The 26,152-nt window shown below is 49.8% G+C and overlaps 1 protein-coding gene across 7 annotated transcripts in view; it reads right to left on the bottom strand.

The window, feature by feature from the left end:
* BCOR (BCL6 corepressor) overlaps window positions 1–26,152 on the bottom strand; it is a 106,431-nt gene that overhangs the window by 74,269 nt on the left and 6,010 nt on the right. For 3 of the 7 annotated variants that reach the window (XM_042460193.1, XM_042460203.1, XM_042460202.1), the window contains exon 1: window positions 24,665–25,122. The exons of 1 other annotated variant lie outside the window; for it this stretch is intronic. The gene's annotated coding sequence lies outside the window, so the exon portion shown is untranslated. Of the gene's footprint in view, window positions 1–23,847; window positions 24,092–24,250; window positions 24,393–24,664; window positions 25,123–26,152 lie in introns of those variants that run through there. 3 more of the 7 variants (XM_042460204.1, XM_042460196.1, XM_042460195.1) reach the window with 3 other exon arrangements.

The raw sequence follows: 26,152 nt of genomic DNA, 5'->3' as shown, positions 1-26,152 counted from the left end.
TGCAGGAGCTTAGCCTCGCCCCCGCCCGGGTCTCGCTCCTTGGGGCCCTCCGAAGCCTTCGTGTCTCTCGTTCCGCAGGAGAAATTCCTCAGCTAGATGCTCGCTTTGCAAACCCAGGGAAGGAGAGAGAGCAGGGAAGGGCGAAAGCTTTTGTGCACCTTTTGTGTCTTTAGGCTGGCCTTACTGGTCCTCTAGACAAGGCCTTAGTGGTGTGAATGTTGGACTAGGACTCTTGGCTCCCAGCTCGGCCTGAAACCTATTGGGTGAAGTCTCAGGCTCTCAGCCTCAAGCAAAAACCCCTTCTGAACAAATCCTGAGAAAACCCAGCCATAGGCTTTTTTTTTTCTTTTGCCTTGGGGTCGCCATAAGTGGAAATGGCTCGAAGGCACACAACAACAATAATAACAACAACAACAAAGCCAAACTCTGAGCCAGCGCTATTAGCCTTCTCTGAACAAATCGTGGCCGGCTGGCCTTAGGGTCACCATAAACTGGAAATGACTTGAGGGCACACCACCACACACAAACACACACACACACAACTGGTCCTTGAGACACACACAAATGCCTTGCCTGCGGGAGGCGCTGAGCCTGGAAATGGTGCTCTAGCCAACGTGATAAGGCCTGGAGCATTGCCACTCGTCCACGGCCATCGCTTTGTATTAAGTGGCACCAAGAAAGCAAAGAGTCTGTAAAATCAGTATGCAGAGAGATCTTGCAGCACCTTTGAGACAAACTGAAAGAAAGAAGTTGGCATTTGCATCTGAGGAGGTACGCTTGAGTCTAGGAAAGCTCACGCTGCCAGCTTCTTTCTTTCAGTTAGTCTCAAAGGTTCTACAAGGTCTCTCTAAACCAGAAAACCAGGCAGGGCGAGGAAGAGATGGCTCACCAGCGACCCGCACTGAGAACCTTTGAACCCATCTTACTGCCTTTCCTCTAAACGGGTTGCCAACCCAGCCGGCATAGCCAACTACACACACACACACACACACACACACGCATGCTCTCTCCGTTTGGAAAAGGAGTGTTTATTTTGTTCTGACACTCGGCTCTGGAGGAAATGACCTTTCCCTTCCAATGTGTTCCTACAGGACCTGCTGGGTTTTATTCTGGGACAGGGACAAGAAGGACCAAGCCGTGGGGGGGGGGAGTGAGGTGGGGGGGTAGTTAATCCAGATTACTGTAGTGCGCAGCCCAGGATTACTGCGTCCCAGTTAAAACGAGACGGGGGCTCAATCTGCTTCTCTCTCCTCCCCTCCGGCCTCCAGCGCAATCCCATCCACGTTTCCTAGTCGGGAAATAAATCCCTTTGTGTGCAGGCAAACGCGCACAGATAGGAAAGCGCTTTGATCTGAATCCAAGAGGACTGATTGGTAAGGCTCCTTCCTCTGCAGGAGGTTTGCCCAGGCCTACAGCAACGGGAGGAAAAAAACCTCTTCTGCGGTGTCTGCAGTTGGGCTGGACCAAATCCCAAAAGTTTCGGATGCCGCCTGGCAAGCCAGCCTTGAACAATCTATCCTTTCTACCATGGGATCGACCTATTTTCCTCCTCCCCTTAAAAGAAGAACAACTAGATTCAGACCTATTGTTATTCTTGATAGAGAGGCCCTTTTAATCACCTGCCTATTAACTCACCGTTAAACTGCTCATCCACTGGATCTACTCTAGTAGGGACTAACCAACAAGATTCCAGCGGAGGTTTGCCAAAGGCTAGCCAGATTTGTGTAGTGGTTTGAGCACCGGACTATGACTCTGGAAACCAGGGTTGGATGCCTAGTTCGGCCATGTAAACCCATCCACTCGATGATCTTGGGCAAGTCACACTCTCTCAGACTCCAAAGATGGCAATGACAAACCTCCTCTGAAGAAATTGGCCAAGAAACCCCCATGTAAACCCATCCACTCGGTGATCTTGGGCAAGTCATGCTCTCTCAGCCTCGGAATATGGCAATGACAATCATCCTCTAAAGAAATTGGCCAAGAAACCCCGTCGTAAATCAGAAAGGACTTGAAGGCACACAACGACAACTTGCACCAAAAGAACAGCTGGGTTGCTGTTCTGCTCTTTTGAACCAAACAGCTGGTGAGGTTTGGACTCTGGAGCTTAAAACTGCTCTGTGGGGATTTGAAACACTGTCACCGAAGCAAGCTTTCTCCCCCCCCCCCCCCGCCGCCTCTTCCTTTCCCCCCCCCCCCTCGTGAAAGCACACACCACTTTTGCACTGGGCTGTTTTCCTGAGTAAATGGTTTACAGCCATTCGTCTAGATTAAGAGCAGACCAGGTGGCTTGAGGAACCATCACGCCTGAGTCTCAGCTATGGACTCAAAGGGCCCCTGCTCCAGGAAGCCACCAGAATTAGCTCTTGATCTTCCACCTATTTACATGGCAGCCAAGGAGCAGATCCAGGCACTGCAGTTCTTACAAGTAATTTCTCTCTTCCCCAGTTCTTCTTTGTTCGTTGTTGTGTGTCTTCAGGTCGTTTTCGATTTATGGCAACCCTATCATGGGATTTTTTGGCAGGATTTGTTCCGAGGACGTTTGTTGTTGCCTACCCCTGAGGCTAAGAGTATGTAACTAGTCCAAGGCTAACGGCTGGGTTTCATGGCCCAGCAGGGAATCAAACCCTGGTCTCCAGAGTCCTAGGCCACTGCTGGCTCTCTCTTTTCTTCTACCCTTCCCCAGTTTTCGTCTGCACCTTATCTTTTTTACTGAAACCTTGACAAGCTAGGCCGCTAAAGAAAATCCCTTGGAAGCAAAAATGAAAGGGGTGGTGTGACAATATGCAGCTCTTGTTGTTGCTGTATGTGTGTGCCTTCAAATCTCCTGTCACAAATTTCCATACGGTTTTCCTAGGCAAGGAAGGCTGAGAGGTGATTTTGCTAGTTCTTTTCTCTGAAATGTATAGCCTAGAGCATCTGCTATCCTCTGTTGGCAGTCTCCCATTCAAGTACTAACCAGAACTGACCCTATTTAACATTCAAGATCAGAGGGGATTTGATGCCTTTCGGGTATTTTGACGTTATGGCAACCCTATGATGGTTTGTGTGTGTGTGTGTGTGTGTGTGTGTGTGTGTGTGTGTGTGTAACATTTATTCACAGGGGCTGTGCCAGCGAGGCTTGGAATATGTCACGCCCAAGGTCACCCATTGGGTCTCCATGGCTGAGCAGGGATTTGAACCCTGATCCCTCCCAGCCCTAACCCAGCACTCAAACCAGAACTGCATGTTAAACCACTACAAGGAGGCAGGTCTATCCATTTCAATGGAGCTCACTCCTTGGTGCAAACAGAATTGTAACCTAGCCCTGCATGTTTAACCAGATCTAGGCCCTATGGAGTTTAATGTGGGAATCTTCTCCTCCCCCCTCTCTGTGTATACAGCATTGTGGCCTTAACCCTTAACAGTCCTATAGAAGTTTAGAAGCCCATAGTTTGCACACATAACTCTAAACACTAAAGTGGGGACACAGTCCAGGCCATTGTATTCCCCATCAAAGAAGTGAGAGCTGGACAGTGAGAAAAGCCGATAGGAAGAACATACACTCACTAGAGATGTGGTGCTGGAGAAGAGTGCTGAGGTTCCAGTGGACAGCCAAGAAGACAAACAAATGGGTCCTTGAACAGATCAAGCCTGAACTCTGCCTGGAAGCCAACATGACTAAACTGAGGCTGCCTTGTTTTGGCCACATCATGAGGGAAAATGAATCATTAGAAAAGACAATGATAGGAGGAAAAGTGGAAGCCAGCAGAAAAAGAGGAAGACCATGGGCCAAATGGTTAACCTCAATCATGGAAGATATGGCCCTGGGCCTGCAGGGCCTGGGCAGAAAGGTTGCCAATAGTGGATCTCGGATAGGTCTCATCCACAAGGTGGCCATGAGTCAAGTCGATTAAGAACAACAGACAACAACAACAATGTTGGCCCGGCATCCATCATTTTTTGTGGGGGGGGGGTTGGTGGGGGGCTATGTGGCCATGTTCTATCTAGAAGAAGATTCCAGCCATAGATGCCGGAGAAACGTCAGGAGTAAACTCTTCTAGAACATGGCCACATAGCCCTAAACACCGACAAAAAACAACAACGTTACTTTGAGGAGAGCCAGGCATTTAATTTAACAAGAACAACAAGGAGAAGGTTACTGGAGGAGAGCCCCACTGAACTGAGGCGGACTCAACGCCCGATGTGGAGAATGACTCAGTTAGGCAGCAATCCTACATCCCCTCCTATTAGAGTAAATCTAAATGCAGTAAAGAGGCCTAGGATCTGGCTGGTGTTGTGGGTTTTGTGGGCTGCAAACAACAACAACAACAACAACAACAACAGGAGTGGGTTTTTTCCCAGGATGCTACAGGAGTATTCCTACCTCCACAACTTAGGTGAGCCAGGGCTACTTCTATATACATTCTGGGGAATTTAGGGTCGCCCTAAGTCGGACTTGAAGGCACAGAACAACAACAACAACAACAATAACAGCGATCCGAGGCTCCGTCTGCCTGGAGGAGAGAAAAAGCCACTGGCTGAGACACCAAGTGCCTGGGCCCCAGCAAACCGAGGGGAAAAGGTTGCGGTCTTTTGACACGCTGCAACCTCGGAGCCAACTCCCCGGCCAGGCAAAGCCCTGGGGTCGGGAGAGAGCAGATCCGAGATGGCTGCTGGCTGGCCTCCTTTGCGGTTGGGGGCGGGGAGGGGAGGGATGGGAAGGGAAGGGAGGACCCTGGCTAACCAAATAACGCGAAGCCAAGGCTGCCTGCCCCCGATGCTTGCGGGAGAAGGAGCGATCTCTGCCTCCTGAGCCTCTCCGAGCACAAAGGCTTTTAGAGGAGGAAGGGAAGGGAAAGGGAGGGGAGGGGAGAGAAGGAGCCCTGTCTCTCTCTCTCTCTCTCTCTCTCTCTCTCTCTCTCTCTCTCTCTCGTGTTTCAGGGCGGCTGTCCTCCTGGGAACCAAGAACCGAGTGTAGCTTCAATCAAACGCTGACTTCTCCTCCGGGAGCTCAGCAGGAAACCTGATCTCACAAGTTGATGCCTGCCTCCATTTATACGCGCCGAGGCCGCCTCTGCCTCTCTCTCTCTCGCCACATCGCACCAGCCTTTCATAAGAGCGGCTGACTTGCGCAGAAAAGGAGAGCTGCTCCCATCGTTACCTGGCTGCAGGGGCGATCCAGCCAGGAGCGGGATTCGTTGGCAACGCTTTGCTCCAGGCAGACACCGCCTCCTTTGAAGAGCGGCCCAAGGCCAAAAGCCACGGCTTCGCTCGCCTCCCGCTTCCTTCAGGCGCCTGCAAACCACCGAAGCTGTCTTTGCAAAAGCTCGCCTCCGATCTGCATCTCCTCGCCTCACATGGGCCAGGAGACCCGGTTTCTTAAGGACAATAACATCCCAAATCCACACACAGAGAAAAAAAGGGTGATATCTTTACAGGGTCAACCGAAATGCACAACGTACATCTTACCAGCTTTCGAAACTCCACCAAAGGTGTTAAAAATTATACTGGGGAAAAACAAACGGTGATGATGTTAGTCATAGGCCTGCATTTTGTCAGGATGTTATGGTTCTCGTCCTCAGTTCATGAACATGCGTCCATACCATCTGAAGACAACCGCCACATCTTGACAAAAGGCAGGCCTGAGACTAACATCGTCACCACTCCTTTTTATCTCTCGCCTGTATAAATTTTAACACCTTTTGTCTGATGAAGAAGCCAGGGGAGCATCAAAAACATGCAGCCATGTGTATATTGTGCATTTTGGTTGGCCCAACGCCCAATAAAAGTATCCCTGTTTTGTGGATTTGGGATGTTATTGTACTTTGCTATGTGGGCAACACGGGAACTGTTTTCAGTCATTCAGGCCATTGATTTCCCAATGACCATGTACCGATGGGAGAGCCATAGTGAAGGAAGCAGACGGAAAGAAAAGCACAACATTTCATTTGAAATGTGGCGCTGGAGAAGAGTACGTTGGATACCATGGACAGCCAAGAAGACAAACAAATGGGTTCTTGAACAGATCAGACCAGGGATCTCCTTGGGAGCAAAGACGATCAAGCTGAGACTATTGTACTTTGGCCACATAGTAAAAAGGCATGAATCACTAGAAAAAACAATAATGCTAGGAAAGGTCGAGGGTAGAAGAGAGAGAGGAAGACCCCAAACCAGATGGATAGACTCAATCAAGAGGGCTGTGGGCAAGGGTTTGCAGGATCTGGGCAGGGCAGTGGAGAATAGGGATCTCATCCACAGGGTCCTCATGAGTTGGAACCGACTCAAGGACAGCTAACAACAACAATAACAACAAACGGCTACCGTTCTGTCTATACTTCCTCAGGGGTAAGTCTCTTTGAATTCAGTGGAGCTTACCTCCAATCAGAGGGCCATTGTTGTTGGTGTTGTTTTAACAAGACTACACACACACACACACACACACAAAAGAGCCCAGGCCCCCAGCTCTCCCAAGACTTGGCTCCTAGCCTTCGGAAAGAGCACCAGGCCAAACCACTCGCTTTGAGTTGTGAAATCCCGTTCGGCTCGACAAAGAGCGAGGTGGAAAGCTAAGGGCTGGGTTTCCACACCGGGGGAAGGGAAGGGCTGGCTCTTGGAAGCAATCCCCCCGTAAGAGAGAAAGCCAGGACCCGAAGGTTTTCTCCTCCTCCTCCTCCTCCTCCTCCTGGCCTCCGGGAGAGAGAAAGAGCTCCGGAAGGAAGGGCCTGGGCTGGGTGAAGGGGGCTGGAGGAGAGAGCCCCCCGCGTCAGGAGCCCCGCGTGGGTTGCAGGCCCGGGCCAAGAGCAGCCGGAGGGAACCGATCCTCGGCGGGGAGAGAGAAGGGGGAGTCTGTCATTTCCTGCTCCTCGGAGGCGGTCTCCACTGCAGCCTGCCTTGCCTTTTTTTTGCAACGCAGCTCGCTCTCGGAGGCCTCTCTGCAAAGGGCCCTGGAGCAAACAACCCGCGCGATGCGAGAACAAAACCATCCCGCGAGTGGGGAGGCTCCCCTCTCTCCTGGCCTCTGAGGCCCCAAGGAAAGCCGCGCGGGCCTCAAGGTGCCAGCGGATCCTTTTGTTCTTGCATTTCCTGCTAGAGATCCTAGCGCTTCCTTGGGAAAAGGGGTTTCTGGGGCACTGAGAAAGTGCCCACCCCACTGCCTTTACACAGCCTTGCTCCTGCACTGTTCCTGTTTACACTGGCCTTAGTTTCCCACTCCAAGAGCCTTCCTGTGTGCCTTAAAGCTCCCCTACAGGCTTACGCTGTATAGTAGCTAGCCAAAGCATTCTTGGCAGGATTGTGGTTGTCGTTGTGTGCCTTCAAGTCTTTTCCGACTTATGGCGACCCTAAAGCAACCCTGTCCTGGGATTTTCCTGGCAAGGTTTCTTGAGAGGAGGTTTGCCATTGCCTTCCTCTGAGGCCGAGAGAATATGACTTGCCAAGGTCGCCCAGTGAGTTTCATGACCTCGCTGGGAATCCAGCCCTGCGCTCCAGAGTCCTACTCCAACACTCAAACCACTAGGCCACACTGTCTCTCTGCACCTTTTGGACCTCTCTCTAATCTTACAAGCCAAGATCCTCATTCTTCATAGTACAGGCTAAAAGGCCAGAGAACCACAAAGAGTGCCATCGTAGTTAAACAACAGCATCAAGGAAGGTATAAAAAGGTAAACAGCTTTCCTAAAATAAAGATTTTAAAACTATATAAAGCTTTGTCCAAACGAGCCAAAACGCATTTGAAAATGCATGGGTCACTAAATGAACCAAGGACATTACAAAGCTTCCAAAGAACAAACCAACATTCCTTCCATAGCAATATCAGTGAGATAGGAGCCAGAGAGAAGAAGTATAGTATCCCCTAATACAGAAGGAGGTCCCAGTGAGATAAATGATTTCTTCCCTTTTGTTAACTTCCCCTCAAATTGCAGCCTTAGATAGCAAAACTTAAAAAGAGGCCCTGTAGATTGCAAAAAGGCTAATGTGGAAGATGGCAAAGATATACCCAAATCTGTGTGTGTGTGTGTGTGTGTGTGCGCGCGCACACGCGCTGACACACTCATAAATCTTCTTAGAGAATCTCTCACCAAACACTGAGTCACACAAAGAATCCTTCAACTGAATAAACCTAACAGTATTCTGATAAGAGGATGAGCCTATTCATGAGCCAGTAGTTGGTTAAAATACAGGTAGAAGTTTCCTCCCCACCCCCCCCCCCCACATACACCCATTGAAGGTAAATAAGCAGTGTTGTTCTGCAAGGATCCATAGTAGGATCAGTCTGGTATAACTTATTCAGAAGACTGGAGAATTCCAGAAGGATCACTTCATGATGGGTAGATTGGCAATCCGATTCAGACTAAATAACTATCTTCATACATAAAGAAGCCACTGCCACACAAAGCCCTACTCTGCCTCCACCTGACCAAGCCTGAACAAGTATCAATCAACCAGGAAAGATATGTTTGGGATCATGACAGTTAGATTAGGGGGGGGGGGGTCATCCCAGTCAGTGCCTAGAAGTATTTCGGTATTATAATGTCATTTTGGATGCAATCCAACAAAGTTTTCCCACAGACAAACGTTGGAACAGCTTCCCACTATGTAACTGGGGGATGATGACTTCTACTCCTCTTTGCTCATTCTCAAAATCTTCTGTGGAGTAGTGGAGGATTTGCAGTGGGGAGGCGAGAGGGGAAAAGGCCCATTTGCCCTAGCAGACCTCTGCTCATTCAACACTGGCTTCTGTTGTTAATACAATGCACCCACATTTAGAATACTGTACCACATACTGTGAAGTCGAAGGTTTTCATGGCTGGGCATCCATAGTTTTGTGTGGGTTTTTAGGGCTGTGTGGCCATGTTCTAGAAGAGTTTATTCCTGATGGGTTTGCCAGCATCTGTGGCTGGCATCTTCAGAGAAACGTCAGGAATAAACTCTTCTAGAACGTGGCCACACAGCCCCGAAAAACCCACAAAAACTAGTATCACATACTGTTCTGATCATCCCATCTTGGTAAAGATACCACGATAGTGAAAAACGTACCACCACAATCCAAGGATCAGGGGATTAAAATAAATTCTTTATCAACAAAGGTTAAAGTGTTATGGTATTTTTAATTTAGACAGACAGATAACTGGAGAGAGGATGAAAGTGGCAGAAGTTTATAAATTTAGGACTGTTGTTGTTGTTGTTGTTGTTGTTGTTGTATGCCTTTTAAGTCATTTTCTGATTTATGGCCACCCTAAGGCAAACCTATCATGGGGTTTTCTTGGCAGTATTTGTTCAGAGGAGGTTAGCCACTGCAAAGGGTTAATTCAGGACTGGGAAACATTTCGCTTGCCAACTGTTTTGAATTGCAACTCCCATAATCCCTTATTATTGACTAGGATTTCTGGGAGTTGAAGTCCAAAGCATCTGGAGGACCAAGTGTTTCCCCGGCTCTGGTATAGAGAGAGGAAGATATTTCTTCTTCCTCGTCCAAGACAAGAATGCAAGATTGACCAATGGAATTGATTGGCAATTGATTTGGAGCGGACAAAAAAGAATCACGCTTTTATAAAACACCCAGTTAATGTATGGAATTGACTGTCACAGAAAATACTGGTGGCTGCTGCCTTGATAGCTTTTAAAAAGGATTCAGAAAATGTGTGGAAGCTAGAATGGGTTTTTGCAATGACAGCTAAATGAATCAAGGCAGTATATCTCTGAGTACAGTGCTGGTATTCAGTTATTACTTGTATGTTTTTCAGGAACATGTATATGTCCCAGAACATGGAAAGGTTATCCTAGAATTCCTCCCTGGGCAACATGGTGAATGGACACAGGCTGGTCGATTCTGGATAGTTGTAATCCAAAAAAGCATGAAAGCAATTCTAAATTATCATGTTCTATAAGAGAGCCATTACCACAATTTGGGAATTCCTTTGCCAGCGCTATCAATAATTTGGGTTTAAAATTTCTGTTTCTATAAACTTGGGTCCTGTAGTGCATTGTCTGAGCTATCCCTTACAGTAGCCATTCAGGAAGATATTATAAAGTGTGTGCTGTCATGATTTGAGTGTTGGACTACAACTCTGGAGACTAGGGTTCAATTCCCAACTTGACCATGAAACTCACTGGGTGACCTTGGGCAAGTCACATGCTCTCAGCCTCAGGGCAAGGCAATGGCAAGCCCCCACTGAACAAATCTTGCCAAGAAAACCCTATTATAAGTTCACATTAGGGCCACCATAAGTCAGAAAGGATTGGAAGGCACAAAGCAACAACAGCAGAAACAACAATCCTGCCAAAAACACTTGGATAGCTGCTATCCATCCTAAGCATATGGGGAACTACGCTTCTAGGATTTTAATGGGACTTCCTTCTAAGGAAGTGCTAACTGGATTGCAGATATGACCTAGTTCCAGGGAAACAATTTTTCCCCTTCAGACTGAACTCCCTCTGTATTCAGTGACATTACCAAAGTCTTCTGAAAGGAGTAAGCAAGATTCTCTAAGGCTGCAATTCACTTCCTGGATGGAAAGCACAGATTTCCAGCACTAAAATAGACAGCATCCACGTATTTTGACTCCCCCACCCCACCATAACAGTCACAAAGTAAATAAAGACCGAACTCTACCAATTTGTTCTCTTTTTTTCACTTTGCAGGAGCTCTGGTCCTAAAAACAGCAACTATTCAATGAGCATTGTATTTAGATGTAAAAAGCTAGTTTTATTGCTGAACATTCTGCTCCTAGGCAGAAATATTAAATAGAAACAAACTTCAAGTGCTTCTGAAACAAAAGAGCCAGAGTATGCCTTTACTGAAACCCACCAGTCTTCCCATTTTTGCAGGTTTGTTCAACTAAGTTTACTACAAGTTCCAAATACATGCAGAAGGAAGTTCAGCTGAATACAGGTAACCTGAGTTCTGAATAAATCTTTCTGCACAGCTGTGGCATAGTGGATAAAATACTTCCAAGCTACATGACAACAGATTAACAATGTAGGCACTTGGGTATGACACATTAACCCAGACTAGGCAGAAAACTGTTTCTTATTTTAACATACCCTGTATCTCCAAGTTTGTGTTCTGGGATGGTGTTAGAAAAAGCCTAAATACAATGAGGGCACTAGAGCCCATCTGATCAGGGTCAGGCCTGGTTAGTACTTTGATGGGGGACCTGTCAAGGAATATGATGTGCTACTACAGACTGTATTTCAGTGGAAGGGTGTGGCAAATGACCTCTGACTATTGCTTGCCTTTAAAAAATAAGAACCCCTATGGAATGTATAGGTTTGCCACAAGTCAACAGCCAACTTGTATAGACAGTGCTAGAAGTGAGCAGCTTTTCAGCTGATGAGGCTTTCACAACCCATGGAGGAAGTGTACCTCTGCTCTGTGCATATATAGGCCAAAGCCACTTCCCATGTATTCATTATGTTACCCACAAACAAAGTGAAAATGGAGTCATGTCTAAGGCTTAGACCCAGAGGGGGAAATGGGGGAGTGGGGCTGGAGGCTAATTGTCTGCTCTTGGGAATGGCTGGGGGCCCTATGGGAGGAATGGAAGCGTCTCAAAGTCCACTTCTGTTTCTGAACAAGTGTGTGTGTGTGTGTGTGTGTGTGTGTGTGTGTGTGCAACCTACTGAAAAGGTGAGCTGCCACTCCTGGAAGCTTTCAAGAAAGGCAGTTCACTTTTCTTGTGTTTTTTCTTTTTCCCCCCCCCCCCCCCAAGAAAGGGATCAGGATGTATTTATGGTAGACAGGGACAAAACGACCCTCAAATAAGAAATCTGTACCCTCAATGAATTTTTATTCATTTCCTACATTTCTAGCATTGCTGAGAGAGAGAGAGACAGTGAAAATCACTCACACTTGGATTTTTAAAAAAATATTTACTGTGTTTGTGTTGCCTTGGTAAGTTTGCCTGCTTTTTTCCTGAGGGAACTTAAACTCTATTTCTAAATGCTCCATTCTCAAAAAGTCCAGGAAATCTTACCATCCATTTGCAACACAAAAAGATGCTTCCTTTGCAATCTAGTACTGTCTCCATCCTTTGTGTTTCTTTTAAGTTACTGCAAGGCTAGAAATTGCAGTAGTGAAGGAAGTTTTCATTTGGAGAGGGCAGACTTCTTGTGGAGGGGTTATGGCCTCCTCTTCCTCCTATGCCTACTTCTCTGAAAATAAGTCTAGAGAAGCAAGGGCCACAAAAGCAGTCTTGGGTATCCAGATGGGGCCCTGGGACGAGGACAGCCTACCACAAATGAAGCCTACAATCCAGTACACTCTTTATTTGGACATACAGCTCAGAAGGGTGCAAGGAGGACAACCTGCAGAGGAACCATTCACAAACAGAAGGGCTTTCAAGTATAAAGGCCAGTCTCCCGGCGGGGTTGTTTAGAGAGGCGAGTAGGCCATAGTCTGGAAGGAAGTGGGTTTCTTTCCTGAACCTTCCCAGTTGAGACTAAACGAAGGCTACACAAAGTGTTTGGAATGCTTTCCTCTTGAAGGAGATGTGCCGCAGAGCAGAACGGTAACCCCTCCCAACACACAAACACACACACATAAACACCACACATACACACACCCCTTTCTTTCCTGACGGTCTGTTGACTACGCTAAACTCCCCGCGCAGCAGCCAGTTTCCAGGGAAGCAGCGGCTGGATTCTGTGTTTTCTTCTCCTAATTGCCTCGTGGCATTAAGACCTTGTCCTCCCCTTCTGAAAGACAAAAAGCCTTCAGTCCCATATCCACCCCCACCCGACCCTCAAGTGGTATTGCAGAACCCATCCTGCACTTTCCTAAAGGATGGGGAACCTTAAACTGGGGACTTAAATTGCAAGTCTAGAGCTGGAATTGCTGAATGCCTGCGTCCCCCTTTCCTTTCTTTCCGGCGGTGTAGGGTGACTGCTCCAAGCTAGCAGAAGCCCATCTACTTCCTCCTCCAAGTTTCACAGGACTAAAAATAGACCCCCACAAGCAGCACCAAGTTTAGCCGGGTCTTTTCCGTTGGTACTTAGACATTAAATTTCCGTTTCATTTAGCTTCCGGTGTTTAATTTTAGCCCCTTCCCCTCCTCTCTCTCACACACACACTCACTCACTCAACCCCCCCACCATCTCTCTCTTTTTGGCATGCAAATCAATATGGCAATTACCATCTAAAAGCTCGCCCAGCCCCAGGTCAATGTAAATTGATCATTGTCCGCCTCCTTCAAAGCAACACCGGGAGCCTGTGGTGCATAATTAGATTATACTGGGGACGGTCTTGCAGATCGCAAAATTCTCCTTTCGTGCCCTCCCAAAGATGGTCTGCTAGGAAGGCTCCCTGGCCTTCCTCTCCTGCACTCCGCAGCATCACAGACAATGGCCGCCTTCCTCTTCTCCTCCTGACTGGAGCTGGTCCTTTGAATCCACGAGATTGATCTGCATGTTGACTCACCATTCATTCAACAATGGCTTGGTCAGAGGCATCTGCTCCAAGGTGGGGCTCACCCAGCCGAGGTGTGTGCTCTACTACTATTTCAAGGTAAGCAGGAGGCCCAAGAAACAAGATCGCCGCGCCTATCAACCTTAACAAAGGGGCCTGTGGCCCCACAGAGGACGGAGACGTACTGGATTGCAAAGGAAGCATCTTTTTGTGTTGCAAATGGATGCTAGATTTCCTGGAGTTTTTGAGAATCTCTCAGTAGCCAAAAGGAGGAGGTGCCAACCTGCAAGAGATACCCCCTCCATACCATCTGGACTGATAACAAAAATAATAAGATGCCTTCCCCCCTTTCTCCTGTATGTTTTTTTAACACCTTGCCTGATGAAGAAACCAGGGAGCTTCAAAAGGTTTGCAACGTGTATAGTGTGCATTTTGGTTGGCCCAATAAAGGTATCGCTGTTTGGTGGATTTTGGATGTTATTGGATACCCCTATCACAAAGCCTAACTTTGGTCCAAAACACCCTGCAGAAAATAATCCAGTTTGAACTCGCTTTAGCTGCCCTGGCTTTCCCTTCTCCTTTTGTGTCGCGTCTTTTTGCACTGTAAGCCTGAGGGAACTACTGTCTAATTAACTATCTGTAAACCGCTCTGAGAGCCTTTGTGGCTGAAGAGCGGGGTACAAACACAATAAATAAATAAATAAATAAATAAATAAATAAATAAATTGTGGCTCCAGAGCTCTCTGACAAAGAATGTCTCCCAAATCTAGAGTTCCCAGAATCCCCTAGCATTGAGCCAGGGCAGTTAAAGCGGATTTCTGCAGCGCATTTTGGACCTTCCTCGGCCAGAAGTCAGATGAGGATCAGATCAGGATTTTTTTTTAGATTTAGACGTTAGCTCAGGATTAGATCATGGGGTTTAAAAAAAATCAAAATAGGAAAGGGAGAGAAAGCTGCGAGTGCTCTGCCTGGCCAGCCAAGGAGGGAAATGGGAGCTCCTCCAAGAGAAGATGGTTCTCCTTTGGGGGAAGGAGGAGAGGAGAAAGAAACCGCTGCCGAGGAGCCGGTGGCCTCTTTGGTTTTTTGTGCTCCGCTCTGGGCCCCACAACAAACTCCAACTCCCAGAATTCCATAGACTTGAGCCAGACAGAGAGTTAAAGCGGAGCCAAACCGGGTTATCTCTCCAGTGTGGATGCAGCCCCATATTAAAGGAGACCAGCGAGTCTCAAGGAGCTGGGAACCCCCCCCCCCCGCCCTCTGCTTGCAAGGGGGCCTCCTCCTTTCCTCCCCTCCTCTCCCTCCCTCTCTGGTAGTAAATCGAGGTGAGGCTGGCTCTCCGGAAAGAATCTGCTTGATCTTTGCAAGCGGCTGGATTTTGCTGGGGGAGACGGAGGAGAAAGAGAAGGAGGGCCCCTCCATGCCTTGCCTTGCCTGCCTCCCCCCTTCTTTCCCCTCCGCCATCAGCCTCAGCGAGTGCGAAAAAAGCCGGAGGCTCTGCTGGGGCTCGGGTGCGTTGCTGTTTTTTGTGAGGAGGCCTGGCAGTGGTGTGTAGCAGGCCGGGGAGAGGAGCAGAGAGCCAGCCGGCGCTGGGTCCCAGCTGTTGCCAAGCTGCAGGAGGAGATAAATCCCCCTTCAGAAAGGGCTAACGAAAGCGCTGGAAGACCCTTTCTTAGCCGAGGCTTTCCGGGGAAGGAAAAAAAAAAACAGAGAGAGAGAGAGAGAGAGAGAGAAAGAGAGAGACTTATTTTTAAAAAACAAAACCACAGATGGTTTTATTTTAAAAAAGACTGGCTTCTCTTTATCCTTGTCCTCAGACTGGCTAGCAAAAAAGTAACAACGACGACGACAAGGATAGGATCTAACTGTTTGGACACCCTAAAATTTTGACCCTGATTAAATTTCCAAAGGAGACCTGGTGAGGAGTAGGAACAAGTGACAAAAGGCGTGAGCTGGAAAATCCAGCATTAACACCACAGCTCACCTAGGAACCGCAGATGGTTTTGTTTTACAAATACTGCCTCCTTCTTATCTTGGTCTCCACCCAGACTGGCTAGCAAGAAAATAATAATAATAATAATAATAATAATAATAATAATAATAATAATAATAATAATAATGGGAGCTAACTGTTTGGACACCTCGTCCCACCTTTAAAAATCTGACCGAAGTTAAATTTCCAAAGGAGAGGTAGTGAGGTGTAGAAACAAGTGACAAAAGGTGTGAAATCCCCAAAACCACAGCTCACCTAGGAACCATAGATGGTTTTGTTTTAAGAAAGACTGGCTTCTCATTATCCTGGTCTCCAGACTGGCTAGCAAAAAAGTAACCAACAACAACAACTACTAGATCTAACTGCTTAGATACCCGTTCCACCCCTAAAAATTTAACAGACTAAATTTCCAATGGAGGCGGGTGTAGAAATGAGTGACAAAAGGTGTGAACTGGGAAATCCCACACTAAACCCACAGCTCACCTAGGAACTCACTTTGTGGCCTTGCGCAAGCCACTTTATGGCCTATATTACCGAATGTATGTGTATTCTTGCATGGCAGGGAGCTGGCCCTTGAGGCCCCTTCCAACTCTATGAGTCTATGAATTGTCGTAAGGAATATCTAGAATTTAGCTCTTTGATCCTTCCAAAGAAGTGAACTAGTTATATCTCAACCGGTGTCATGGTGAATTTTGTGGTGGGGGAGTTCAAAATGAGAGTGAGTATGCTTCCCCTGCAACACACACAGAGCCAGTAGTGACATATAGTGTCCAATCTGCAAGGATTTGTAAGGCTGCAGTTCTATGCATTACATTGCTCCTGGGAGTAACCGGCTATTTTCGTGTTTATTACAGACACTTTAGCCACATTGTAATGCATATGGCCCTTAAGAAAAGATATTCAGGAAGGTAAAATGCAACCATCTAACTTTCAAATAGGGAGGCAAACGGTTTCACAAAGAAGTGTAAAGTAGGAAGGCCATCAACCAAACCAAGGATCCAACCTCTGCTTTTGATTACTGACTTCCTGTATGCTATTCAGGCACAAATAAAAGCAAAACTTGAAAGCCATGTTATCACCTCATTCACTTGCCAGAACAAGAAGATCCAACAGATGAACTTGTGCTGAAACAAATTGGTATTAAAAATGCCACATGATTCCTTCCTTCATTTTATATCAAAACAGACAAATATGTCTATTTCTCTGAAAACAGCATTAATCACATCAAATATTTTGCTTTGGGCTAAGATACTGGGAGACAGGGATCTAAATCCTGCTCAGCTATGGAAACCCACTGGGGTTTCACACTCTCTCAGCCCCAAATGAGGCCAAGGGCAAACCCTCTCTGGACAAATTCTGCCAAGAAAAGCCCTCTGTAGGGTTGCCTTAGGGTTGTTATAAATCAGAAATTACTTGAAGGCACACAACAACAACAACAACAACAACAACAACAACATTGCTTGTGCTCTGAGTAAAAGAAGGACCGGACATGTGGTCTGGAGATAGCCTGGCCACTAAAACACTGGTTGCACACTTTAGGACTTTGGTCTTAACCATGCAAGGTCAATAATGTGTCACACCTTTCCGCCAAGGCATTCAGGGTCCTGTCACAGGCAACGCTGTGTAAAGTGAGAAAATGCTACCCAAAGCCACAGCCTGAAAATTACATATTGCAACAACCAAGAGTTCAGTGAAACCTTAAAGTCCACAACCATCTTTCTTTCGGGGAGTGTTCATTTAGACAGGCATTTTGATTTCAACTGGAGAGGCACAACTGGTGTTTCTTTTTTATTTATATGGATCCATGTGCAGCATTTTAAATTTTCTATTATTTCATACTGTTATAAATTACAGGTATTTTAATAGGATAATTACATTTCCTTAGCCTTTGTTTTACCAGGTTTTAAACTTTTTTTGGTTTTTAACTTTGTTGTAAGCTGCCTTGAATCACTTGTCAGGAGAAAGTTGGAATAAACATTAAACAAACCAACAAAAACAAGCCAGCTCTGCAATGTTGACAAAATGGCCTAGATCCTGTATTAGTGTTAACTAGAGTAGACCCATTGAATCCATTAGCTTTAGCTATGTGTTGACTCAGCATTCAGCAATTGACTGAATGGGTCTACTGTAGCTAACTAGCAGGATGCCAGCCATTATAATTAGCATAAAAAGGAGGAAGGAAGTGGGGGGCAGGAAATGTGGCAGCACCTTTAAGACTCAACTGGGTTTATTTTTGCATGAGCTTTCATGGACATAAACCCAATTCACTCCTTTGGATGAAGAACTGAATCTACTATCCACCTAGTAAATCAGTTAGATTTTGACCCTCACAGCTAGTAAGGATATTTCCACTGAATGCTTTAACCTGTGAGTCTGTTCAGACCTCAATGTATCTGCAAGTATTAAAAATGCCCTGTATCCACAGATTCAAGGATATTCCACAATCAAATGCAGCACTGTGCATGTTTCACAACACCAAAACACCAAACCAGAAAATTAATGAGCAAAGGAGGTGAGGTATAAGCAGTAGAACTCAAATAGGTTTGTTGGGGCAATTTTTGTCCCAACCCCTTTTTGTCTATTTTGTTTTTAAAAAACTGTTCATAGCAGAAAGCCTAAACTCAGGAATAGTCTTTACAACTCTTTAGGTGACTATGGGCCCAAACAGACAGGCCAAAATAAAGCTGCTTCAGATCACTTTGGAGGTATGCTGTTCAAATGATGCATGCCTCCTAAGAGGCCAGAAGCCTAAGAACTAAGAGCGCAGCTATGGCACAGCTTCTGACCTTTTAAGGTGTGTGTGTGTCATTTAAACACCATACCTCCAAAGTGACCCAAAGCAGCTTTATTTTGGCCTGCCTCTTTGGGCCCATAAAATGTGTACCCTGTAAGCTGAGTTCTGTGTAAAATACAGGGGGGGGGAGTCCTCTCTTTCTGTATGAGGGTTAAAGGACTCTTTGTAAAGTTTTATCTCCAAAAGACTAAGATGACCATGTCTTTTGAAACTCAGCCCTGGACAATAATCCAGTCAGCCAAGTCTCCCTCAGTCTGGAACTGGTGTGGTTGCACTTGTAGATTGGTGGTGGGGGTGTGAGTGGGTGGGGGTGTTGTAAACACCAAAACATAAAAGAGCTCAATTGGCATTAAAAATTGGCCTTGTCTCTGAGGCTTCCTGAAATCAAGCAAACCTTCCAGAATACCTCCTGCATCCAAGTGAGTATCCAAGTGCAGCTGTCCTTCTGAAACGCTCCATTCTGTTAAATGGGGCAGGACAGACAAAGCAACTGCACAGAGGATTTTAAATCAAAAAGCCTCCCCTTCAAAAAAAAAAATGAGGCTGTGAGATGAGGAAAGACTGCAAAGCCCAATGTGTCTCCCCCCCCCTTTAGCCCCATAACACCCACCACAAAGCCAATCAGGGTGCCCATTACCCATTAATTATTACCACTTCTGCTACCTATATTTAGAATCCAGTGCCTGCCAAGCTCTGGATACAATTGGCAGAAATGAAAAGCACACATTAGAGAAGTAAAGGGTGGGACTATGACCACTCCCCATCTAACTGTTTCTAAAGAAGAAACAAGCCCTATAGATTTCAGAAGCGGAGGAGAGGAGACCTCCTCTAGAACCCGAACTACAGCAATGACTGGTTTTTATTTTCACCTATGGCAGAAGAACCCAATATTAATCCTAATAAAACAAATAAAAGAATCCATGGGACTCAGATAAGTGATGGCTGAAAGGTCCTACTCACTTCAATGGGCCTACTCTAGTTGGAGACTTTGTAGCACCTTTGAGACTGACTGAAAGAAGTTGGCAGCACCAGCTTTCATAGACTTCTCTTACCTCAGATGCATCTCTGAAAGCTCACATCTGCCCACGTTTTTCCTTCAGTCAGTATCAAAGGTGCCACAAGAACTCCCTGCATACTGATTCTACAGACTATAGCTTTGTCTTAGAATATATAGCGATATTCTATATAGCTATAACTTTGAATTCTAGTCTGAAGAGTCAGCCTGGTGTAGTAATTTGAGTGCTGGACAAGGAATCTGGGAGGTCAGGGTTGGAATCCTCGCTGGGCCACAGAAACCTGCTGGGTGACCTCGGGCAAGTCACACTCTCTCAGCCTAAGTAGCAGTAGAAGAAGAAACCTTGCCAAGACCCCCCAGTGGTATGGTTGCTTTCAAAAGACTTGGATGTGTGTGGCTTGCACACAACATCAACGACCCTTGCTGGAAGCAGCTTTCGCTGGCTGTGTTTGGGTCAGAGGGGTCTCTCTCTTGCGGAGACCTGTGTGTCCCCCCCAAAAAAGTCCGAGCTTCTAGGCCTACGATCCAAGTGGAGTCTACGCAGGGAGGCCTGTGAGCTTCACCAAGGGCGCTTCTCCGGTTTAAGAGCCAAGTTTTTGGCAAAGGTAGGGAAGCGTGATGAGATTGTCGGATTCCCTCTCCTCGCCTTGACGCCGCCGCTTTCCCCCGCTACCCCCCCTTCCCGATCCCGCTTCCCTCCTCGCTCTTCTCCTTCTTCTCCTAGGTGTATATATTTAGCCAGCAGACACCCAGAGGGTTTTAAAAAGACGCCGCGTTCCCTCCTCCCCCAATCATGCAGCAAACACGTTCAGGAGCGGCGTGCAGCGGGGGAGCCTCCTCTCATCTGCGTGGCTGATTACAGCCCCAAAAGCGGACGGCGACGTGTAATTTCAGTCCTCGCTCCAGATCGCGGGCTTGATTTTTCCAGGGGGCCCACTTATCCAAGGGGGAGGGAGGGGAGGGAGGGAGGAAAGAGAAGAAGGAGAAGAAAGAGGAGAAGAGGCGCTGGGGGCTTTCTTTCTCCTAGTCCCTATTAGCTATGCAGCCAATCTATCATTTCCGGCGGTGCTTCCATCTAATTACCGATGTATTTAGATATGACGTGCGAAAGAGAGAAGGGGAAAAGAGAGAGAGAGAGAAGAGAAAGAACTGTCGCTTGGCCTCCTCCTTGTCGGGAAGCTTTCCAGCGAAGGCTGGAGCGCCCGGAGCCTAAGCTCTCCAGACAAAGAGGGAAGAGCTGAGCTGCGCTGCGGGCAAATCCGAGGCAAATGAGCTTTCCTGGGGGGGATGGGATGTGGGGGGGCTGAGGAGAAGGGGGCCTTCCTCCCGGGGATGAGGGCAAGTGGGGGGACCCCAAAAGCCAAGGCGATCCCTCCCCCTCCCTAGAGCCCAACGGACCAGAGCCAGAGCCGCTGTCCGCCCTGTCGGATGCATCTGTCAAGTCTAATGCGCCTCAAGGCGCCCCTAGGTAAGTTCTCCCGGTCCTAAAAACGTCCATAAAAGATACAAGAGGCTCTCTCGCCCTATTCAGCGCTTGGAGGGGAACTCAGCCCCCCCTAAAACCCCCCCCCCCCTTTTTAAGTAACCGAGAGGTCCTTGGCCGGAGTGATGCTGAATTCTCCGCCTGGGCGGCTTTGTCCTGGGAGCCTTCCCTCCCTCCCTCCTCCCTCCCTCCCTCCCACCCCGGGACTGAGAGCGATCGGAGGCTTTCCAACTCGACGTCCGTCCCCCCCCCCCGCCTCCCCCCCCCACGCCTCCTCCTTTTGGCTCGCCTTGTGCTGCTGCTCCTCTCTGCTTGGCTAGCGCTGCCCCGGCAGGACGCGGGGTTAAGCGGAGTTCCCAAACAAGAGGGAAACTTCTGGGAACGGAAGGATCTGGCACGGGCAGCGAAAAGGAGGCCCCAGCCACGGTGGGAAAGAGGGGAAAAATCTTCTCTCCGCCATAATCCTGAGGATCCCAGAGCGCCTCGGCTTCCGCTAGGCCACTCGCCTCTTCCTTTGGGGCGCAAAGGGGAGCCATTATTGGGATGGAAGAAGAAGAGGCAAGGGACCCAGAGGGGGCTCCACATCCCTCTTGGGATAAATATAATACATATATATGCTTCAAGGACTTACATTCCATCTTTCTCCCACAATAGTGTGGGGGGGGGGACTCCAACAATGGGAGAAAGATAGATAGATAGATAGATAGATAGATAGATAGATAGATAGATAGATAGATAGATAGATAGATCCCCTTCCCACCTAGAGGATCCATCTATACATCCAACTGGGGTTTTCTGACCCCCGAAGGGTTAACCAGACAGATTCGGGGGCACTGAATCTCTCTGTCTCTCTGTGTATCTCTGTCTCCATCCGCCGAGCATTTTCTGAGCCCCGAAGGGTTAACCAGACCCATTCGGAGGCTCCGAATCTTTCGGTGACCTTTTCCTCCGCTTCTCCCCCCCCCCCCCCGCTCCACTCTCCCTTTCAGGGCCCGGTTCTTTCGCTCGCAGGGAGTCTGAACGGCTGTCTAGACCGATCTATCATAAGCCGGCGAAAGAAAACCAGGGAAAAGACACACACACACACACACACACACACACTCCGCACGGCCGCCGTTCCTCACCTTGGAGAGGAGGAGGAGGAGAAAGAAACACACGGTCCGGCCGGACTAGCCTCCAGGGAGCCAAAGCAAACCTCCCCCCATCGCTCCCCGGTCCCCAAGCAGCCCACCTTCATGCCTGACAAATGGGATTTTGTCTGCCCTTTTCAGCGCCCGCCGAAGACGCCCCCCCCCCCCATGTTTCGTGTGCCACAGCTGCACTGGGAGGAAACCTGGATTCCCTCGGAAAAGGAGACGGAGAAAGCAGGGGAGGGAGAAAGCCTTGGTTCTGGGCCCTTCCAGGCACGAGGGGAGGCCAAGATTCCCAGGGCGCCTCCCTTCCATCCTCTCCTTCCTTGGCCCCACCTGGAGCCAAAGTGGCTCCCGATCCTTTTGTGAGAGGGAGAGCTCAAGGGCTGGGGAAGAATGCAAAGGGTTGCGCCATTCATTGATCCAGAGGATGCCGCCTAACTAAGGCGCAGAGTAGCCCTTCGGTGGTTCAACTGGGAAGATGGGGGGAAACTGGGGAAGCGGGTGGGCAGACAGGAGAGATTAAATCCCTGCTTTATAATCCTCCCCAAAGCAATTAAGACTGTCTGGTTCGCGAAAGAAAGAAAAAAATAAGACAAAACCCACCGCCTTCCACGGACATCCCCCCCCATCAAGTCAACCCACAAAGGCAAAACCGCCGGCCAGAGCTTAAATCCAGGGAGACCATCTTTCCAGTTTGCTGGACTTCATAGTGAAGCAGCAACAAGCTGCTCCCAGCCCTGAGTTTGATCAACACTAGCTTCGATCCCGCATCCCAGGGCCGATTTGCCAGGTGCCAGGATCAGAGGCGGAACAAGGGGAGAAAGGAAGAGAAAGATGGGGGGCAAACACGAGGCAAGCCATCGGCCACGAAGCGCAACTCCCTGAGCCACAACGTGCCAATCTTGGGCACGGGAGGGAAGGGAAGGAGCGGAGAGTCAACCGGCTGCCAGGCTGGGTCCCCAAGCCAAGCCAAGCCAGGAAGGAGGGCGACCCTTGGAGGGCTCTTTCCCCGCAAGGAGTGGGGAGGGAGGGGGAGGAGAAGTGCCATGGCTTCTTATCTCTGTCGGCCGAGAGGGTTGGCGGGGCCCCGTCTAAGGCAGCCCTTTGGCCTCGGGCCTCCTTCCCAGGCAGCCGCCGCAGTCATGGAAAAGTTTAGAAAAGCTTGACAGATCCTGTCCGTGGGAGCAAGGCGAGATCAGGCGGACCTTTCGCCGGGGGTCCTTCCCAAAAGAAAGCCCGGGGGGGGCTTTCTCCAAAGGGAGGAAGAGCCAAGAGCCTGGAACTGGCTCGGAGCCACCTTTGCTTTTTGGGGCGGAAAGAGGGTTGGAGTTTGTTGTGGGCCCAGAGCGGAGCGAACTCCCAGAATTCCATAGCCTTGAACCAGAAAAGAGTGAAAGCAGTGCCAAACCGGGTTATTTCTCCACTGTGGATGCAGCCTAAACTCTCCAGCCCGAATGGGACTCTCTCCCGACCCTCTTTCCGTGGGAGCAAGGAGTTGCATTCCTCTCTAGAATCCCCCCTCCTCCCGTGCCTCGTTTTTTATAGGCCTTAGATGCAACTATCGGAGCCAGAAACTGAAGGCGAAAGCGCTTGGCGAGGCAGGAAGGATCGCCCCCGGACTCGCTCTCCTCGAGGAACAAACAAGCGACGTGCTTCGGAGGCCGCTCTCCCACAACCCCGAAAGGAGCGGGGGGGGGGTAGCAAACGGACTCCCTCCGTCCAGCCCCCCCAAGTTCTCAGCCTCCCTCCAGTGGGAGCCAAGCGGGGCAAGGAGCAAAGCAAAGGAGGCGTGAAATCCCTTCCCGGACCCCCCACCGGCGCCGACACAAACTGTTTGGACTGGGACCAGCAGCTCTGCAACAGCCGCCCAGTTCCACGAAACTCGCACACAACGCCGCTTGCAGCCTCCCACTCCGATCCGTCAGTGGCCTCGAAAAACAACCCGGGAGACAAAAACCTTCGCCGCCTCCGCAGTCCTTTGCCAACCGGCGTTCAGGCGCCCCCCTCCAGGCACAGACTCCCGAGACTTTTGGGTCCTTTTTTTTTACCTCCTTCGCCTGTCCGGTCCCTGCCCATCTCTTTGACCTCGGCTGCCCAGCGGGACAGTTGCCCTCTCGCCTGCGGAGGTCCTCTCGGGTCGCCTTCCCTCCTTCTCCTTCCACTGCCCTCCGGGAGCCCAAAAGGGCAGGCCGGTAGAGGTGGGGCTTTTGGAGCCCTTCCCAAATCGGAAGGAGAAAAGGGAACGAGATGCCGGGGAAGCCGTTTCCTGCTCCTCCTCTCTTGCCGGAGCAGTCAGACAGACGGAGCGTCCCCGGCCGCTTCCCCCTTGGCAGCGTCTCCTTCTCCTCTTCCCCGCCCCGTCTAAAGCCGCGCCGCCCTAGCCTTCCCAACCTCAGAGCCTCCCAAAACTTCCAGCCACACCCCACCCACCGGCCCCCTTTTCAGGCTAACCTCAACCTTCCGCCCTCTTCTTCTCCTCCTCCTCCTTCTTTCTCGGATCGTTTCAGGTAGATCCCCAACAGAGCCGGCCTCGGACCAAGGCTGCCTGCCTCGTTCTCCTTCTCCGTGTGTGTGTCTCTCTGTGTGTGTGTCCTTCGCAAACAAGCCTGCGCGCGCACACATACTCTCTCTCTCTCTCTCTCTCTCTCTCTCACACACACACACACACACACACTACCCCCCTTCCACATACAAACTCCAGATCCGGGAGAAGGAAAAGGTCTCCTTCTCTGGAGAGATCCCTTGCAAAAGACGTCTAAGAAAGAGAGAAGTCACCTCCTCCGAGCGGGTCTGGCTCGACTTTCCCCCTTTTGGGACTTGCGAAGGAAGGAAGGAAGGAGGGAGGGAGGGAGGGCGCGGACTGACCTGAGTCTCTCTGCTCCGCTCCGTCGGAGGCTGCGTGTCTCCGCGTCCCCTTCCTTGGGTCTCCGGTGGGCGAGAGGCGAAAGGGGAAAAGTTTGCGGATCTTCTTCCTGAGCCGAGGGACGCTTGGACCGGCCCCGCCGTCCGAGGGGCTGCCACCGCCGCCGGGACTCGGGTGGGGCGGAGGGGGAGGCTCCAGGCCGGTGGGGGTCAACAGCCCCGAGGGCTCCCCTTGGGCAGCAGCGCCATGTCGCTGGGGGAGGGGGGCTGAAGCTGGACGGCTGCTGGCCTACATGCTCTCCCCTCTCTGCTCCGCGTCTGGCAGAGGCTCTCTCCGCCTCGGGGGCTGAGGGTGAGGCGGAGGGGGCTGGCTGGCTCTGGGGATTGAATCCGCCGGGAAAGCCGCTCTTCCTCACCTTGCCGCTGGGAGACGAGGCTCCGTCTGCTGCACGCCGCCCCCCCCCCGTCCCTTCCTCTCCTCCCCCCCCCCTCCCCCCCCCCCTTCCTGCCCCCCCCTCCCCCCCCCCCCCCCCACTCAGCACTGAGGGATCCGCCGCCAGCAGAGGCAGAAGCAGCGGCAGCAGCAGGAGAAGCAGAAGAGCCTCCCTCGCCCCCGCGCTCCCCCAAACAGCGACTCTCTCCTGCTTGCCCCCCTTTTCTTTCAAAAAAAACCTCGCCGCTTTATCGCCTTAATTGATTCCCCATTCCTCCTCCTCCTCCTCCTCCTCCTCCTCCTCCTCCTTCCCTGTTTCCGTGCCTCCCCTCCTTCTCTCCCTCTGTCCCCAGCCCTGCTTTTCTCTGCCTGAGGGCGTCCTGAGGAGACTCCGCGCTCCTTTTGACCAGAAGAGCTTGAAAAGGAAAGTCTCCGCCCTCCTTCCCCCCTTCCCCCCCCCTTCAGCCAGGCGCCCTTCTCGGCTCGGGCTCAGTTCTCTCGTTCGCTCGCTACCCAGAAGGCCAGTGGAGAGCTGCAATTACCATAAAGCTCTCTCCCTTCGCTTCGCCAAGCTGTCAAAGCTCCGGCAGCATCGGCAGCAGCAGCAAAGGAGGAGGAAGAGGAAGAGGAGGAAGCATTAGACGCAGCCAGACACTGCTGGCGAGAGGCCGCTTCGGTCGCCCACCCGGCTTCCCTTCCTCCCTGCCTCCCTCTCTAGCCCAGCCCAGCGAGGGCTCTTCTTCTTCATCACCACACGATCTGCCCCTCCGTTTCTTTCTTTCTTTCTTTCACCCTTAGCCCTTTGGAGGCTTTGAAACATGATGGTCATCTGTCGGGGTGCTTTGATCATGTATTCCTGCATGGCAGAATGGGGTTCGATTGGATGGCCCTTGGGATCTCTTCCAACTCTATGATACTATCATTCGCCTCTTGCCCCTGGATCGTTCATGGGGTACCCCTTCCCTCCTTCCCCCCACCATCCCCGAGTCTTTTGAACGCTATGAACGGCTTCCCTGGTGACCTTCCCTGAGTCAGGAGGGAGAAGGAAGATCCTGCCC

Source organism: Sceloporus undulatus, chromosome 3, assembly GCF_019175285.1.
Source record: "Sceloporus undulatus isolate JIND9_A2432 ecotype Alabama chromosome 3, SceUnd_v1.1, whole genome shotgun sequence".
In the NCBI taxonomy this organism is placed as follows: Eukaryota; Metazoa; Chordata; class Lepidosauria; order Squamata; family Phrynosomatidae; genus Sceloporus; species Sceloporus undulatus.
The sequence above is the reverse complement of the archived record's forward strand: the minus strand, read 5'-3'. Positions and strand labels throughout refer to the sequence as shown.